This window comes from Caloenas nicobarica, chromosome 18 (genome assembly GCF_036013445.1).
Source record: "Caloenas nicobarica isolate bCalNic1 chromosome 18, bCalNic1.hap1, whole genome shotgun sequence".
Lineage (NCBI taxonomy): Eukaryota > Metazoa > Chordata > Aves > Columbiformes > Columbidae > Caloenas > Caloenas nicobarica.
Window position 1 is genome coordinate 4093507 of NC_088262.1, and position 19641 is coordinate 4113147.

Genomic DNA, 19641 nt, shown 5'->3' on the forward strand with positions numbered 1-19641 from the left:
GCAATCCCAGCTGGAAGGGCTTTCCAGGACAAATGGAAATGTGGCCCCTGGACTTGTTATTACAATTGCAAACAAGCCTCAGGCATCCAGGCTCTGGCCGTTTTGACCAGTTGCTACGTGCTTCTGGGGATGCTCTGCTGCCTTTTCACTAGAAAGCAAAAGCAGTTTTGTGCCCAACAGGCAATAGCTTCTTCTCTATTTTATTTTGTTGGTCTCCTCCATTGCCTTCCCCAGCAAAGGGGGAGTGAAGGGGCGGCGCAGCCTGTGGGTTTTAACTGGACACCATCCCTTTAATGTGGAGTTGTGTTTTTCTTTCAAGGCCAAAAATAAATGCTAGTGAAGGAATAAACAGACGTGAAAAGAAGGCTCGGACACTTGGAAGACAAGACCGCTTTGTGTCTCTCAATGCAAAGAGCCTGTTCACAAGGATGCTCTTTTAGAAAAACACGAGTCTCGTGACGCTGTCAAGGTCAGTAGGTGCCCAGTGGAGCAGCGGGCATTCAAGACCGACATGCTTTGGGAGAGGAGCAGATTTTTCTTGACTCCAAAGTATTTTTAAGTATATTAATGGGCAGGAGAAGAAAGGAGAGACATTTACTTTGCTCTGGCGTTTCTTCTCTTTCTACAGAGTTTGAACATGCAGCAGTTTGCCAGTGGACGAGAGCTTCCATCTGCCCTGGACGGCAACACGGCCTTAGCGCTGCGGTGGTGTCACTCACGCCGTTTTGGGAAGCGAGGGCAGTGCTGCTGTGTCTGTGGCTGAGCAAGCAGGTAACGCGAGGCCGCGTGTCGCAGCGGATCCCAGAGCGGTTCGCAAGGGAGTGGGGAAAATCCGTGAGTGGGTATTTTTAATCCGAGATGTGGATTTTTAAAGGGGCCTAGGGGCCATTTTTCCAAAGTGTTTTGAGGGAAGGGCTCCTCTTGTCTACCGCTGGCCTTGTACAGCCAGTCCCAGCGAGGCCTTTGCTGCCGGTCCTGGCTGTGTCTGAGGTAGGTCAGTCCAGATGGGCTTTGCTTTCAAGAATTAGACAGAATTCAAAGCAAATAGCTTGACACAGACACCTAGTTTTCAAGTGAGAAAGGTTTGACTGCTGCAAGGATCTCGGTGGGGTTAGGAAGCTTTGTACTTCACCTCAGGTGCTTAAGTAATTCCTCATACAATGCAGTATCTTCTGAAATGTGATCTTTAGGCTCTTTATGTCTCCGTTGTGCGTAAAATGAAAATGCTAGTTAATACTGAGAAGTGTTCTGGGGATACGGAGTCTCACACCCGCGAAAGGCAACTGCAGTTCTTGTAGTCTCTAAAGCACCAGGCTGTGAGTCATCCAGCCTCTGAAGACTCTGGTTAAGAAGCAGGAGCTTTTCAATGTACCTCATTAGGGCTGAATCTCCAGCACTGTCTGTAGTCACACGCCGAGTGTATTCATCTCAAAAAGGGCAAATGTTGAGAAATTAAGGGAACTAATTAGTGGAATCAACTGTGCTGGAGAGCTGAGGAGTTGAATGTGTTAGAAACTGGATTCTAAAACTAGTTGGAACATGCAGGAGGACAAACCCTGAAGGGAAACACTCCAAAACCAGTGGGATAAATGACCAGCCCCAAACACATGGGGGGAGTTAACTGGCAGCAGGCAAGGAATGGGCAGATCAGATCAGCAAGAGGGTGTTCAGTTCACATGCAGCCAGGGATTGAAGTTGGGTGTCTGGAGGGGATCCACCAGTGGTCACCAGTCTACATATGGCCTAACAATGAATTAAAAACACTTCGCCTATATTTTCAGTAGAGATGATCAAGTTGAACAACGGGGCAAAAACAGGATTTCCAGTAGGAACATAAATAAGGGAATGAAAATTATCACATATAAGATGGAAAGAAAAGCTTAAGGAATTCAGTGTGCTCAGATCAAGGTGAACTGGCAGATTTCCATCCCAGGATTTGGAAAGAACTGGCACATTAAAGGAGCTCAGCTTAACCTCATATTTCTCTTTGATGACTGATTTTTTTTTTTTCTACACAAATGAAATACAGGTGATTTACTCTATCCAGACTTGAGTCAAGAATCTGATATTATACCACATGGGAAATTACTAGTTGAAGTTGAGAAGATGGGGATTAGTGCAGACGGCAAATGCAGAACTGCTAAAGCAAATGACAAGGAGCTCTGTGGAAAGGAGAAACGTGGGACAGAGGCAGTTAATAAGTGGAACTCCTCAAAGGTCAGTCTTGAGCCCAGTCTTACTTGTTTCGTTAATGACTCTGGCACAGCAGTAGGAATGTAGTAAAGAAATCTGCTGAGGACACAGGCTTTGTTAATACAGAGGAGGATCAGAACATTAATCAGCAAGAAATGACAGAATTTGAAATAGAATAGACAAAGTATAAAGACATGCAGTTAGAAATTAATAACTAGAATATCACATTACTCACTTGAGAATGACAAAAGCAGGGTGGTGGAAAAAAACGTAGTGAATTACTTGCTCCGAGGGATAACTGTGAGCCACCGATCTGATATGGAAAGGCAAACACAATCCTAGAAGATACAGGTTCACTCATGTTCAAGGAAGATTAGCAGGTACAGAGAAGGGCATTGGGGATGATCAGAGGGTTTAGAACAAGAGGAGACTAGAAGAGCTTCATTTGTTTAGTTTCTCAAAACAAAGACTAGAGGAGATAGGATTGTTTTCAGTAAATACATCTGATAGGTAAAGATCAGAGGAAAAAGAGAATTGTTTAAACTAAATTATGATGCTGGCACAAGAACAAATGGTATTAAAGCTGGAAATTTAAAATGAAGTGCTGGAATAGCCTGCCAAAAAGTGTGATATGATGTAATTGACTGCAATAGTGGGAGACTGGGTCAGCAATTCAGAGCCTCGTGTTCCTAGAGAACTTCTTTATGGGTGGGGAGTCATCCACAGTGATGGTTACACGCAGGGAACTGAAAGGAACGGCCTAGACCAGCACCACGGATGTGTTCCCAGAGATGGAGGCTGGAAATGGGGGCAAAAAAAAAGGAGGCTGATACAGAAGCTTTTATTTCAACAGCTAAACTGAGGTCCCTCCCTCCTCCGCCCCTTATGGGAACTGGCAAACTCAACTCTTTAATGGTACAAGCTCATCTCAGCCTTGCCTATAAATAGATAAATGAGATTCCTCCTGTCCCAGTGAGTAATTCTGACATCCTCCCGTTGCTTTGCAGGGAGCTGAGTCACAGGCACTCTGCACTCCAGTCCCTGCATTACTTACATGGTCTCAAAGGAAATTTTAACACATCCAATGAATCATCAGGGATTGGATCATGTTTAAAGTTGTTCCATTGGCATTTCCCTTCTATTGTAGCAAGGCTGCCAACACCTAAAACTTCAGCTAATCTGGACTCAAAATGCATTGAGGAAATAGCATGTTGACATATATAGCTACTAATAAAAATAATAAAAAGGTCCTTTTAAACGTGGATCAATAAACAAGTGACACTTAGTGGATTCCTTTAGCATGCTGGACCTGCTAAGTTTGTCAGACCGCATCCTTGTTTTGTAGCTGCTTATTTAAAGGAACTCAAAAGTTTGAAATGTTTTAATATTCAGTCGTTAGGCCCCTAATTTAATCTCCTGCAGTTTTCCTGCCAAAATATTATTTGCACTGAGCTGAAGCTTGCAGCCCCATGCTCATTCTCTCACAGACACACATTCCTGCTCTTGCCCATGATAAAAATAAAATGCCTGCAAAGCAGAGACAAAACCAGAGCAGTGTTAAGTACAGAACACAGGGCAGTAATATGCTGCTGTACAAGGCGCTGAGCTCCAGCCTGAAGCAATATCTCCTGGTGGGGCATTTTCACTTGTTATCTTCCCTTCTCCCAGACTGTACAGTGTGGTCTGATCAGCCGAGAAGAAACACAGCATTTGAAATCAGAGTGTGTCTCTCTGTGTCCCTCAGAAAGCATCTGGAAGAGTGGAAAATTTGGGAGCTGTGAAGCAAATATAAAAATATTTCTCTCTTTTGGTTTTCTGGCTTGCCTTTTGTATCTTAAAACTGGTTGGGGCATTTCACTCTTTATTACCAGACGCAGATTCCATGAGCGAGAAATGCTAACATTTGCTCTTAGACCTAAAACCTGGCTTGTTCTTTTGATAACTGTAGGAAATCTGTGTCCTGTTTAAATAACATTTTTCTAGTACCTTTTCATCAAGCAATTCTCTGCCTGTGCATAGATTGTTAACAAGCGTTTGTTCAACACATTCCAGCACGAGCTGCAGTTGCTCCATGAGATACGGTGTCTTCTGCTCCGCTGCTTACTGGGTTATTTATCAGCCCGGCACAGCCTTGGCTGCCAGTTTTCTGCCAGCTGTTAACTGTACAAGAGTATTGGGGAAAAAAAAAAAAAAAAATCCGTTCCGGCTCTGCCAGTGGAATTGGATATAATTCAGCTACCTGTTGACAAATGATGATTTGTTTAACAGCAGAAACTATATTATTTTTATAGCTGACAGTTTTCACCCTCCTCTACAGCTGGATTTTTCTCGAGGAATTCCCAGAAGTTCCTCACTTGTGTCCTGTTCAAGTTTTCATATAGTAATGCCTTGTACTGTTGTCTCTGTGCAGGAAAAGACATCCTTAATGGGCAAATCAGTGGTGTCAGCACAATGCCGGAACAGGGCGGCTGCATTAGTTGGTGCCACTCAGCTCCTTGCTTTGAAAACCCCACCGGCTCGTCAGGCCATGGAGATGCTGAAGGACAAGTCAAAGGCCTGAAAAACAAGTCACCGTTTCTGTAACGTATTAATCACCCTGTGCGGGGCCGGGAGTGGGAATGGGGAGAGGGTGCACTCTCTCTCATCACGCACATGTTTTCTATCTAAGCTTTGTTTCCGCTGGATCTTCCCCACTAACGCAGCCTTCTTTAACACCTTGTACTCATTGCCAGGCTGTTTAGCAGCACGCATCAGTTAAGTCCTGCAGAAACCCACTGAGACAGGGCGTGGTTCCTATCTCTGGTTCAGCTGGGGTGGGAGTTATGCAGAGGTTAAGCCCGGACTTATTGCCAACCATCCAACTGCAGCACCAGGCTTAGCGTGCAAGAGTGCGCGCTCACCAGAAGGGTGGGCTGGCTGCAGCATCACCGCTGCACTCTGGTTCAGATTGGGCTAGAGTTGCTTCTATACATCACACAGAAACAGGAGCTAATAATTCACACCACATGACACAGTTGATCCACAACATAAAGGAAAATAAAGCCTAACCAAAGACCTCCTCCTGTCTTTAAAATGTGCTCAACCAAACTGTACTTCATGAGTGTCTCTCAGAAGGGCCAGATTCTGTAGGATGTGTCCTCGGCTCTCAGAAAGAGACCATTAATCATTAGTGTGCCATGGTCCGTGGCTATTTTAATCGCTGTTGAAATACACATGCAGTTCCCGATCCTAAAAATGGTATTTGACTCCAATGCACATGATTTCCTTTGGCTTCCTTTCCCCACTTAAAAGCAAGCCACAACTACTGGGAAGTGCATTTGCTTCTCGGCTGTCATGGAGCAAAAAAGCTGGTACTACCTGTAGCATAAGATCCGTGGTGCCAGACATAAATATCAGAATATATTGTAATGGGCTACTGTGGTATGGATGTGGGGTAGCTGTTGTGACCATGGGCTGGTGGCCAAAACCTGTCCCATGTCATGGAGCACTGGAAATGCCATTGGCCCACTGTAGCATTTAGTCCTTTTCTGCTCCACTTTATTATGTAATGATTAAAAATGCCTCTTGTATATGCTGGCGCTAATTAGGGGATGTCAGTTGGTGTCAGTGGAGGAACTAGGAGTGTGTTTGTAAACTGTAGGTTGTAGAAACCAGTAAGACTTTTTTTTAATTTTTCCTTTAAAACTGCTGAACAAAAGTCACAGGAAATTCAATGGGAAAACAAATTGCTCATCCACAGATTCAGGAGCACAGTAAATCGGGTACACTAGTCATCAAGGATCCCTTCAGCATTTATCACATTGTGTCAGGTCACGGGAACCATGACAAATAGTTGAGACAGCTATGGACAATTATAATGTGGGATTTAACTCATTACAGCTGACAGCATTTACCTGGAATACCACAATTTTTTTCTTGTATCCTATTTTTTTTTTTCCCCTTTATTTTTAAAGCTGCACATAAAGCAGCATCAGCCTCAGTAACGAAAGGACTTTCTGTCTGTTGGGCTTCCAGGTTAGGAAAACAAATCCTGCTACAATGACATAGCAAAGTTTTCAAACTTGATGTTGCAGAGAAAGGCACGCACACAAGTCACACTGTCCTAATCAGCTGATGCATTTGTGTGCTTGAGACTCAGGGAAGCCTGGTCACTTTACTACAGTTTAGTTTGGTTTTGCTCTTTAAAAAGTATCAAATATCAACTTTTGAACCCCAGGAAATTCAAACCGGGCACCAGAACAGGGTCCAGCTCTTGCCAGGGCCAGTCCTGCTAAAGCTAGAGGTTCCTTGAGAACTTGGATTTCTTCAGTATTGCTGAAAAATAAATGTTTAAATTATGACCAAAAATTGCCTAAATAACCATATTTCCCCTGTAAAGCAGCTGTTTATCAGGAACTACAGCAAAGTGCCAAAGGGCTTCAGTAGACGGAAGTAGATTTGCCTGTAAAATACATTTCCTGCACTAGTTTTATTCCGTTTATGTGGCTGACATATAATTTCTCTTTGAATGTACCATGTTAAGCTATTCTAGACAGGAGTTGTGCACTGAAAGCAGCTGATAATATTACAGGGCAGTTCAGAAAGTGTCCCCTGCAGCCTGGAACACTAGTGCTTGAAAGATGTTAATAGAAATGCTTGTACTTGAAGAACAATTTGATTTTTTTTCTTTTCCCTGTTGGGATCTCACCCTGCAACCTTTGCTCTTTGCTGCCTCGGGTCTATTCTTTGTGGGCTGTTGTAACACTCTTAGCAATCGAGATGCTCTGTGTATGAATGGTGGGTCAAGTTTAGTTTATTTGCTGTTATCCATTTTTCAGGGAAAGAATTGTGTTCATGCAAGTACCAGAGTGTTTTATTTCAGTAGGGTCTATTTTAATGGCCATATTACCTATCATAGACTAGGGATGGCAACGTCACTCTGGCACAGAGCTTAAGTGTGTTAGAAGCTGATGGCATCACCTGAGACTGTGTGGAAAAAGACATGATTGCCTGCGTGTACTTTTCAAACCACCTTTGTTATAGGTATTTTTGCATTTTTCCAAGCCAAATTGGAGGTGCTAAATGGACACTGAACTTTCAAAAAGAAAACCCAGCCAAATTTGTCCTTGACATCTTAGTGGCTCAGCCTGGGCACTGAGAAATGGACTCCTGCTTCTGCTGAGAATGGCCTGAAGTGTTACAGACGGGGCTGGCAGGGCTGGATCCCACCTGCAGGACACACTCGAGGGATCCCGTGCGTAAGGCCCTGGCCATGTCACGAGTGTCTCTGCTGCGCTTGCCTCCGCTCTTGACAGGCCATGTGGCAGCCGGAGGGGATGTGCATGACCTGTGTGAGGGGGAGAGCTGTTTTGATAAAAATACCACCAAACCACTGTGCTCTCCTCTTCACCATGTGCAGTCACATACATGAAGAGTTTCATCCACAGAGGCTGTACAAGGTGTGTAAGCGGGAACTTGCAGTTTGCCATAAGGCACAAGACATGAAGTTATGAAGCACTGGAACAGCCTGTCAGACATTTATGTACGCAGAGTTCCCATAGAACACAAGAAAAAGATCCATTCATCACGGCACTGGCTTTAGAATGAATTGCAGGAGTTGCTCTGTGCACAGCCTGTGTTAGAGGATTCAGACTTGTCCCTCTGACTTTAAAATCCATAAGTGGATTCTCTTCATAGTGGCAGAGCAGAGGTAGGAAGAAGCTGGGGAGGCTTATTCCAGTATTTCAGAGCAGAAATGTGTTTATTTAAACATATAAATATTCTTATTTTGAGTAAGGTGGAGATACTAAAGATAAAAATTGTAACATAGAAACACACCCAAAAAAGTTACACACCCTCATTTCAGATCTCCCTGTTTTCAGCACAAAGAATATTCCACTGTAGTAGATGGTTGCTCTGCAGCCTGTTAGCGGTTGAGGCGATTCTGTCCAGTTGGTTTTGTAGGTAACAGAATAAACTAGTTCCATCCACACATCTTGCCAAGGAAACATTCAAGCCCTTCCATCTTATTTCAGTATCAGATGAAGACACAAGAGTTGCGAGATGAAGAAATCCTTGTGGAGCGGAGCAGAGAGTCTGGGGCTTCCTGTGGTGAGGCCATCTCAGAAATCAAAGGTGACAAAGCAAGAAGTCCTGAACCAAACCGTTCCAAAGTGGCACATTCCTGGAGCCAGCCCGTAGGGAAGGATGCTCCCAGGATGGTCCTGTGGGGCCTTGAGCAGCACAAGTTCCTTTGTTCCCAGCTGGCTGAACAGCACCCATCTGGCACTAAGTTCTTGTGCCCATTGTCTCATCTTATCTAGTCACACAGTCGCTGGGACGCAGATTGTCCTTTAGGGCTTGCTGACACAGAGCAGTTGGCTATTCTGCAATAGCTATGGCAGGATGACTTCATGTGAACACACTCATTCCACAGCAGCTGGTACAGCTCCCGATTCATACCATACCTTAACTGGAGCAGCGTCAGGATGTCAGTGTGCCTTACAACATTACGCGAGACCTGGACTCAGTTCGGGCTTCTAGTCACTTCTCATTTACAAAGAATTCAGCTTTAAGAAAAGCAGCTGAAATGCTCCTGAGAATAACAAATAACAAATTAGTAAATCTTGCTCCAGAGCCATATAATCCAATTAAAAATAGGTAAGTGACGTGTAAAGGCAAGTCCACCTAGACAGTATGTTAAACAAACAAAAAAAAAGCATATGCATTTCTAATCTGTTGGCACAGACATATAAAGCAGAATTAATTGATAATCATATCAATGAATTGATAAACATTATAAAAGCCTTAAACAAAGCCTTTTCAAAAAGATTATGAGTAATCCAACCAGACAGTGCCAAAAGGGACTGTAGCTGTTGTGGGGCCAGATTAATTGGACTATCCATACCCCTAGGCAGAGTTACTAAAGGGTAAATGCTTTGAACATTGTTGCAGACTTCAATGAAAACAAAAACTTTTACTCAACATATAGAAGCTCTTAGAAATGCAGATGAAGTTAGAATGCATTAAAACGGCAAATAATTTAATATTATTGTTCTATTTAACAAATTGCTTCTCTGCATGCAGTTATTGCATCCTGGTCTGCTGTGAGAAAATGAGACAACTAACGCTAAGAGAAAGGTGCTGAGGATGAGCAGACCTGCAATGGCCTCAAGCAGTTCAGCAGAAGAGCAGTAAAGCAGGGAGCCAGGGGAGGTGAGTGGTTGGGGTAGGGGCTCTATCTCTGGGGTTGGGTGTGAGCATCTCTGCTTGCATTTCACTCTTGGGGGGGGCAAAATTGCAAGACAGATGGGACAGGGAGAGCAAGCACTTGGTTTGTTTCATTTCTCTGCTTTGGGTTCCAGTTCTGTGCCCTGAGCTTCATACCAAGCACACTCTCCACACCACCGTTCACAGCAACGTCTTTTCGGCTCCACTCGAACAGAAACGCTCTCCCCAGCCTGAAGCATTGCTCCGATTCACAAACAAGCCTTCCCGAGCGCCGGCCAGCCCTCCCATGCTTGCCCTGCCCTGAGCGCGAGCGCTTTCCTTCCAGGCCTGCCCATGCCGGAGGTCACAGTTGACCATTGCAAGAACAATAAGGATTTTTAGGGGCATTATGACTGGGTTAGCAAAACACAGCTGCCCCTGAAAGTCCCTCATTTTTCTTGCTGCCGCTCGATCCGTCCCTAGGAGGGCAGAGGTCTGACAGGGTCCTTTCTCTCCAGCATGGTTGTGCCATCTCATGCTGGCACACACGGCTTTGCTGATGTCCCCAGGAGTGCCTCCAGCCGTGACACAGCCAGCAGAAGGTGTGGAACTGGTGTCATCCCTGCAGGCTCCCTCCTGAGCAAACACCACGCTGCGTTTTAGTGTAAGGCAGGTTTGTCTGTCTGTCACTCAGCAGAAATGCCATCGAGCAAAGCCTGGCACAGCTGGCTGGAAGCAGCCCTCAAACATCCCAGACCGCTGGGGCAAAAGGCAATAACAGCTCGTCCTGCAAACACTCGCAGTGTTGGCGATCAGTGAGCACTGGCTCCAAGAGCAGTGGAGACCCCAGGGCTGAGCAGCTCACTGCACGGGTGCTGCTGCACATCCTGCGCTCATACATCGTAACCCGCGATCCCCAGGCTGCCCAGCCACAGCACCCACCTGCCCAGCTGTGGAAGCAGTTGCTCTGAATTTATTAATAAAGCTGGGATTTTAATTAGGGAATTACTACTGATTTCTCAACAACTTTCAGCTGAAGTAAATATCAGAAAAAGATCTATAAGTTCCCTACTGAAAATGTACCAAATAGTTGGCTGGGAAGTTTCAACTCTCACAAGTCCTCCTGGAAATCTCAACCCAGCCCAGCATACCCTCAGGGCAATAAGCAACATTTTCATTTTAATTCATCAGTAATTTGAATTTTGATGGAGTTGGACTCAACAGAAACCATAGGCAGATTCTCACAATTCTGCTCTGTTGTTTCCCTATGAACTATAGGGTGCTAGGGCATATCCATCCCCATGGTGGGCTTGCAAGCGTCTCTGCAAGCTGCAGCCCGAGAGGGATTTTATGACGTGCTTGAAGGCTTCCACCGCATTTGTGGAAGAGCAGGGAATCCCTGAAGACTCTCAGGGCTTTTTTTTTTCTTGCAGCAAAGACATCGTGTCCCTCAGCAAATAACCCTTTTCCCCATTCCCAATTACAATCTAGGAAGAACCTGTCTTTGAAAACCTGTGAGGTGCACAGTGATCTCCCAGAGCACAGAGCCCTGCCTGCCCCGGCCCAAGCACGCACCGGCCTCAACCGCTGTGTGACAGTCGGCTCCAAAACAAAGAGGCCGAGTTGCTACATTGAGCAGCACAGAGCAGCATCTTGTTTGGAGTTGCTGCAGTTCAAACATGCCATCTCCAGGGACACGCACACATGCAATGGAAATGCCGAGGCTTGGGGCAGTCACAAAGATCCCAGCCATGTGCAACACAAGACGAATATCCTTGCCCGTCCTAACAGAAGGTGACAGTCTGCAGTAGCAGGCAACCTGACATCCAAAAAACACCCGAGACCCTCTTACTACTGTGCAAAGCCACACCTTACTTTCATTTAGAATTTCTTCTAAGGCTTGCAAGTCAAATAAAAGCAAAACCTGTGTCCTGAGTTGGTAATAAAACATGAGCCGTGATTCCGATCCAAATATTATTTGCATCTTTGAGAAAATTACAACAGCAGTATAATAAAATTTTAAAAAGCAGCAGCCCTTTGAATGCTAATGACGTTGGTGTCCTAAATGAAGCATAAAAGCCAGAGCCTGCAAGAAGCAAAACATGAGTCAGAGCATCAGCAGTCCCACACTGAAAGCAGCACTCACGGCCGCTTCATTCATTTAAGGAATCAATTCCTTTGTAATGAGCATCAAGTAGTTTTAGGACTCAAAATGAGATGCATGCTGTTATTATTTTCGAAAGTTCTTTCTTTTTTCTTGGATTGACAATAAACAACTCTGTAGTTGGAAGGAACCCCAGGCAAGGACCAGGTCCCTGCGGCACTTGCCGTTGTACAGACACAGAAGAAAATCCAATGAGCCCCTGCCCCAGGGAGACCACAACCTCCCCAGCAGCCAGGACCCCCCCACCAGCACACAGAGCACACCCAGGTACAGAAAAGCAGTTAATCAGAATCGTTGCAGATTTCAGCCTGGGTAGGCTACCTCACCCCCGATTTTATTTTACTCGCATCGGGTTGCTGGCAGATTCCAGCAAGGATGGATGTGTGCTGCTCCAGGGAACGCCTTCGTGGAGCCTTTGCGTGTTCCTTCTTGGGCTGCAAAGCCAGCAGGAGGCTGCGTGTGCTCGGAGAGGGGAATCCTGCCCAGGCTCCTCGCAGCTCCTTGCTGCCCCGGTTCCACTTCTAGATGAGGCACAATCAGATCTTAATCGTCAGAGCACAGATCTCTAGGTTACACTGATGTTATCAGGGCGATTTGGGACTGAAGTCTTTTTGGTGCATTGGATTTGAAATTCAGAAAACGCAAGAACAGCACAAAAGCAAACCAAAGGTAAAAAATTATTGCAGTTTCTAGAATTCTTCCGGCTTTAGTCATCAAAAGGGATTGTTAGAAACGGATAAAGGGCTGTTTCCCTTATTTTTTGTAAGTGTGAATTTTGTCTTGACAGTTTCCTTTCAGAAACAAAAATTGAAAACAAATTGTCTTATACACAAAACAAAGGGACAGATCCTCAGCTGGAATGGACTGGTATTACCAAAGAACAACACCCACTCACAGGAGAGACTGTGGCCCTTTTAACGGCTGCCGATCCTGCTCTGCCCAGACAGGAGCTTCAGCCCCTGGTTTTAGCATTGGCTCCAGGAAGCTTGAAAGAGTCGAAGGGCTGCCTTCAGAGCAGCTGAAAACACACCAGGGCTCCAAGGACTGCACACTTCCCAAACCTGGAGCCGACTCCAGGTGCATAAGCCAGCAAACACGACAGCAAGAAAATAACCGATACTAACGTGGCCCTGAAATTCATTAGCTGCTCTGGAGAAATGCTGGCAAAGCAGGCTTCCAGAAACCACTCACGCGTGGGGTTTACTTTCTGAAAAGAGGCTTGTCTCAGCTTTTTCTCTCAAAACCAAGACTAAGCTGATCACCATCTTGAAAATGACATGAGAAGTCCCCAGGAAAATATTAACTGTGCAGTGCAGAACAAATGCATGACTGTGATCCATCCCAGCCAGTCCTGCCCCCGAGAGAGGCTGTGACACAGCACTATTGCACCCGGCGTTTGGGAAATGCCGTCAGCCACGAACAAGTTCCTAAGAGCAGCAGTTATTGGCTTTGGGTCCTGTCAGCACAAACGATGACTCTCATCAGGCTGTCCTTTGTTCAGGCCCAAGCACGCTCCAGAAGTGCCCATATTAGCCAGGTTCATTAGTCTCCCTCACCCACAAGACAATAAAAATATACACACTAGGAAAATTCATCACTTCACCAGGGAACAGACGACATCCCCATTGCCGCTGTCTCCAGCAGCAAGAGCTGCCCGGCCTCCGCACGGAGGGACCCAAAAATGAACAAACTCCTGAGCACGAGTGGAAGAGCAACCATCGTCCGGGGTGACAAGGGTGGGTTTGGGCACGTGCGTTTTACATTTCATTCCCTTTGCAATCCTCAGTTTGGAGCGTCACTTCTCCTCCCTCCCACCCCCAACATCAGCAGAGGAACTGGAAAGCCAGAGTTATTTTTAGGAGATAGTACATTTAGGCCCTGTTAATCTTGACTGGGTCCCTTTGAAAATGACAAGGTTGGGTAATCAAACACATTATGCAGACTTTCCATGGAGGCTGCTTTGAAAACGAGCCTCCACCGTTCAGCAAAGTGGGAGCCAACAGTTCGAATAGTAACATTTGCTGCTGCACTGACTTGCCTCATTGTGGTGACCTCACTAGTATTTTTATGCAAAGGCCTTGGAGAACAAGGAAATTAAAGCAGCTAACTGACTTTAAGTATAAAAAAATAAAACAATTAGTCATCAAGAAGTCTTCTAGAGGGTGCTGGATTACACCCACCTTGCGTGGCAAGAGACCACTACCTGGCTCAGGCTGGCCAAGAAGAGGATGGCAGCGCTGCCCTGTCAAATCGAGAGGCCAAACGAGCACAATGGCAAAATGCGCTCAGAGCAACTCAGAAGGGAGCTGCTGGTGTGACAACTGAAGTAGTAGAGTGGTTGGCACAAGGAAGGGTACAGGAAGGGAGAACACTGGGAGGAAAACACCAGGGGAGGAGCTCTGGCTCGCAGGGGCTCCATGACAGCCAGTGAATTAACCCGGGCACAGCCGACCAGCCCAGCCTGGCCACAGCTGTTCCGCTAAAGTCCAAGCCACCAAAAGATTGGGGGGCCACACCCACACACCTGTGGATGATGGTCCCTCGCTCATAGTGACTTTCAGACCACAGCCAGGACTGGCTGCAAGAGGCCCAGGCTTCTCCCTAAACTCTGACCAGCGCGTTACAAGAGAAGCTGCCAGGCAGAGGCCACGCCGATTGGGCTTTGCTGGAACAGAACCTGGTCTGGCGGGCGTTAAGGGAAGCAAAGAGAGGAGAGCAGCAGGAAATCGCCAAGCAAAAGGCATTTTTAAATCATTTAACTTTAAACAAAACGAAGGCATTAGCGTAAAGTAAATGGCCACACCTTGCTACTTACGTGGTTCTGCTAACAAGACCTGCTTTTCCATAGCTATTCAAATATAATGAGGCCTGGGCGCCTAACTCACTGGTTTAAGCTCATTTCCAAACTCCAGCCAAAAATCACTTTCTGATTCACCACTTTCTCAGGCACACCAGTATTTAGAGAACACCTGCAGGCTGGTACTGTGCTCCACAAAGTACATAAGCACATGTTTAATTACTCCATGGATGTGATTAATTCTATGCTTAAAGTTAAGCATGTGCTTAAGCATGCTACTGACCTGGCGTTTTCAGTGGATCTATCAGGTATTCTGATGCTCCCCATTACCCAGTTCTTTGAGGCTCAATAAGTGGAAAGAATATAAGAATATTCCTGGGGTCATACACCCCAAAGAACTCACCCAAATCTGGTGTCTGACTTCGTTTTCTTAAATTACAACTTTTGTACTTATTCTCCCCATGTTCCCACCAATACTGATTATCGGCGTGACAATAGCATGTATGTTATCAGAATGTATTGGCATTAAAACATGAGATAATTACTACAATGAACAACCTTTTAAAAAGCTTTGAGCTTAGTTTTTACCTTGCCTGAATAGGGCTTTGAATAAGAACTTATGTTCATTTCATTTGCACATTTTAGGGAATAGTTCCCTTATGTCTGAGCAGTGTACGATGTCCAAAAAAAAAAAATATGAAGCATATCATTAAAACTGTTGCCACTGCTAGCAGTGGACTCATCACATGGAAGAACTCGAGCATAAAATATGCATCAGCTATGGGTGGTCACGTAAATTCACATTTCATTAGTCACAGCATACATGATCCTGGGGATTTTCTTCACTGCACTTTTCCACCTTTTCAGCAAATGCTTATTCCTAATTCATAATAATTTCAGGAAGGTCAAGTTGCATCCATTCCCCAGGGAGGAGCAAGCAGAGGAGACTGGCATCTGAAAGCTCCATTTTTATTTTTTTTTTAAGACACAACTGCCTCTTTTATGACTAAGGAAATCGCCGCTCGAGGATGCTGGATGGGCCAGACAAGAGCCGCTTCTCGAGGCAGATGTGTGACCCGTCTGCACTGCCAGCTGGAGTATCGCGAACTCAGGGAACACCCGCTCCTCAAGTTCACCCACTAAAATCATTTAATATTGACAAGCCAAGAGACTTCAATTAGAACACAGCACGTGGAAATAAGTTTTCAACAACCAAGAGCACACAGGAGTTGATTACGAGAGAGGAGACACATGTCTCTGAAGGAAGCTTTCTTTGAGGAAGAAAACAGATACAATAATTGATAAACATTTTGGCTGCTCCTAACTTACCCATCACATGCTATTTGTTGCCAGTATATTCATGAAAAGCGCCTCTTTTGGATACCAGGGCACAACAGAGAAGAGGAAAAAAACCAGAGCTGGCTGGCTGGGCCTGGGTGCCCTCACTCATCTCACAGCAATAATATAATGAAATTGAGCTTTTAAACTATGTTGCTCTCTGCCTAAGATGTTGGTATTTCATTGTAAGTTTACAGCTTTTTTTTTTTGAGTACAAAATGCAGTAAAATCTGTCACAAAACAATGAAGTCTATATTACTAGGGAACCTAGCATTAATCTGTAGGTTTGGGAGAATTTACATGGCTTTTTTTCTCTCATTTCAGCATTACTTCACAGTGGGAACTCTGAAATGTTTTCCTAAAAGGACCAGATTCCCAGATACAGGTTCAGTCACCAAAATGAGAGGATGGGACAAATCCTGAGCTGGTGCAGACCAGGATATCTCCACCGGCTTACAGGAGATGTTTTACTCAGCAATGGGCACAGCTGCTGTTTCTTTGGAGAGCTGTAAATTCCTTCTGTGATGTAGACAACCTACAAGCCTAATTTATATTTTAAGATTAAAGTCCTATCAGATGTTTTGAAATGAAACTACAGCTTGTGTTTCTTTTTGAAGGCAATAATATCTTAAAAGTGTAAAGACATCCAAAACTTTATGTAACTAGTATTATATAACACCTTAAACTGGCTCATAGGCATTTTCCTTACTCTGGATTTATTACAGTTTTATTTGGGGCATGTGAAACAACTTGCTTTACAAGTGCAGTCACTCACACAGGGCTGGGTTGGGGGAGAGAGTTCACTCCAGTGGAAATTCTACAGTGTAGAATATGTTTGCAAAGATGTCTGCAAAGAAACACTGTCAGAAAAAAATGTTTCATTGTGTCTCACTGCCCTTAATGGCCATTGATAACAGAGATTAAAGAAGTCCTGGAAAGAGGCGAGAGATAGTGTTCATTTTAAAGGCTGAATGCAGAACCTCTGCCTGCATATAGCATTAATGTCATAAATGAGTGTGAATGTTCTCATTCAGGCTATAATTTATTCCCCAAGGAGATGCAAAACTAGCACAAATATGCTATATGCGAACCAAACTCTGCCAGTGAAGCGAGTGCAGTGAGTGAATCCTGGAGCTAAATTTAGGCTGGGACTTGGACTAACCTAACTCTGATCTCCGTGTAGCACTAACCTAACTCTGATCTCCGTGTAGCACTAACCTAACTCTGATCTCCGTGTAGCACTTCGAGCAGCAGCTCACAAACATTGGGAAGTGAGTCAGTGAAGTTCTGCTCCTTTGTTACAGTCTATTTTGGATGAAGTTTTTGGAGCTCTTTAACTCAGATTAAAGAAATTCATCTTAAATTAGTTGAATTTCATTGTTCGGTGCAATTGTTAAAAAAAAAAAGTTTTAAAAATGTAGATTCAAGCTGGTTTTCAGCTGCATACAATACCTCATGTGAAACAGACACTTAATAAATTGAAAGCCATATGTAAAACACTAACTGTATAGCTGAATAATCCACGACATGGGAAAAAATTGGATACTGTAAATACTCAATTAAGTTTTTTCACAAATTACATTATTTGTTTGGCTTTATGGTCCAAGGTAAATTAAAATGGGCAAACTCCTTTGTGATTAAGCACTTTTCTGTTTCTCGTTCAGTACACCTGTTATATTTGTATGTGAATGTTTTCCTTGACCAGAAATATTTCCTTCAAAATTAATAGATAAAGTCACAAATATACAAAATATCTTTGTAGTCAAAGCAGATCGTGTAATAAAAAACATTTTAAATGCAACTGGGACTTCAAGTCTACTTTTATAGTATCCTTCAGATGCAAAATACACCCATAACACTAGAATTGAGAAAACTTTTATCTTTCATAAAATATCAAAATAGCATTTGCTGTTTTAAATCGAGCATATTTTAACTGAACTGCATTCAAATTCGTCTTTATGAAACAATCTCTCTTTTCATACAAGATTTTTCATGCATATTCTGGCTCCAAAGTTCCACATCAGTTCACCACAACTTGTTTCACTGGAATTCATCAAAAGACTAAAAAGCCAAGTGCCAAGGGGCCGAGCTCCTGGCTCCAGCAAACACTGTCCGACCAGGCACCGCAGCCCGGAAAGTCCCAGTTCTCACAATTAGCTGATGGTTTAAACAAGAGATCACAATCAAAATCACAATTCCTGACAAAGTCTCAATATTTCACTTACAAATTCGTAATTCATTTTCCAGCGTCTGTAGGTTGCTGCTGGCTCCACCCTCTCAAATATCAGTGATTGCTGCTGCTCTTAAAGAAAATTCCGTCTCGGGAAACGTGATACTATTCCAGATGTTTCAGCATACGGCAATTCTGCCTAACCCAACCTGATTGTCGCTCTGTAATGAAGCTGAGCACTAAACAGCTTCTGAAATTTATTCCTTAAACTACTGCACTTGCACATTTGAATTTAACCCTGTTGACAGTATCACGTTCAAAAGCCCTGGTCTTTGTAAAACAACAGAGCCACCCCTATAGAGTTTTTTTCCAAAAACATAAAACCATGACTAATTTTAGCAGGCCTTTGGGCCACTTGTAGATTAGTTCCTAAAGGCTGCTGATTGAATTAAATGTAAGTGTTTTAAATTGTGTTCCTCACCACGTTTGAAAAGTTATCATGCAAAGAGATCTTGCTGAATGAAATCTGCTTTCACATTTTATCGTTTGAGGAAATTCCATACTCAGAACTGCAAAAAAATGTAAAGTCATTTAGAGCGATTAAAAATAGCTGTAAGAACTGGTATAGCACTATTTCATTTAATCCAGATTTCACCAGGAAAAGGACGGGAAGAGTCCCTGCCCTACCTCCAGCTGTACGGACCGGCCCTTTCGCCACCTCGGGCAGCTCAGGGTAACGTTTGCTCCTCCAAATACCGCCCAAAGCAGCGTGCATTCCTCCGCCATCTGTCATCTGCGCTGCAACTGTCTGAGCAAGACTCCAAAGCCTTGGTCAGATGGGACGCTTTGTAATTAAAATAGTAATAATGACTTACAACACTAGCAGGCATGATCTAGGAGACAAGGCTCCAGTCCCGGACCTATAAATGTTGCCGCTAACAAATCTGTATTGGGAAAATACTCAAATCCTGCATGATGCTACGGAATGTGGGCACATCATCCACGCACGTGGACGTTCAGGACACCGTGAAGGACTTTCTGCCAAAGGAGAGGAAGAACAAGGGCCCATTGCCTGCTGCCATGGGAGGGAAAAACCAACAGCCGAACCCTCCTAAACCAATAGACCACTGAGATCCAAATAAAATCCAATTAGTCTATACAAACCCAAATCTACCAACCAATGTCTTGGCAATATTTTGATTATTCAGTGCTAAAGAAATATGCCATGAGTCCATAGTCCATCAGTTGGGCAGGGAAGAGGAAGCCATCTCTGGACCAGCATCACCCCGGCTCATTTCCTTCAGTCTGCAGCCACATGATTTCTTTTCCACGCCGCTCCTGGCTCACACTGAGCTTCACACAAATGCACAGACTGGCGATAGGATCCGAATGACCTGTTCTGCCCCCAGCAAGGAAGGGTTTCCCACTCCGGCGTCAGACACTCCCCTCTCTGGGATCCCAGCAGTTGTAATCTTCCTGTTAGTATCAGCACATGCAAACAACCCCCTTCTCACTCACTCCCAAGCAACTGAACCCTGCCAGACGGCAGACCCTCCACCAAGCAAACATCATACCCGGCAAAAAGAGGCAGCGCTGTGCCTTGTGAAAGCCACGCAGATGCCACCAGTCTTTCATTTTACAGGGATGTCACTGGGACTGCAGGAAGGGGCTGAAACCTCAGAGGGGTGTCCCCGCCTACCACCAGGACAAGCCTCTCCCAGGCTCTCCTGCCTTCCTCCTCTCCCCAGTGGCATCTGTCACTTTTGGGTCCCCAGCAAGGGAAGTGATGAA

The 19641-nt window shown here is 44.6% G+C and overlaps 1 long non-coding RNA gene across 1 annotated transcript; it reads left to right on the forward strand.

Moving 5' to 3' along the window:
* Positions 1-578: 578 nt before the first annotated feature.
* Positions 579-4820, forward strand: LOC135996044 (uncharacterized). The gene is made up of 3 exons (XR_010607233.1): positions 579-771; positions 2030-2217; positions 4604-4820. It is a non-coding gene; the product is annotated as an uncharacterized LOC135996044 (long non-coding RNA).
* Positions 4821-19641: the final 14821 nt, after the last annotated feature.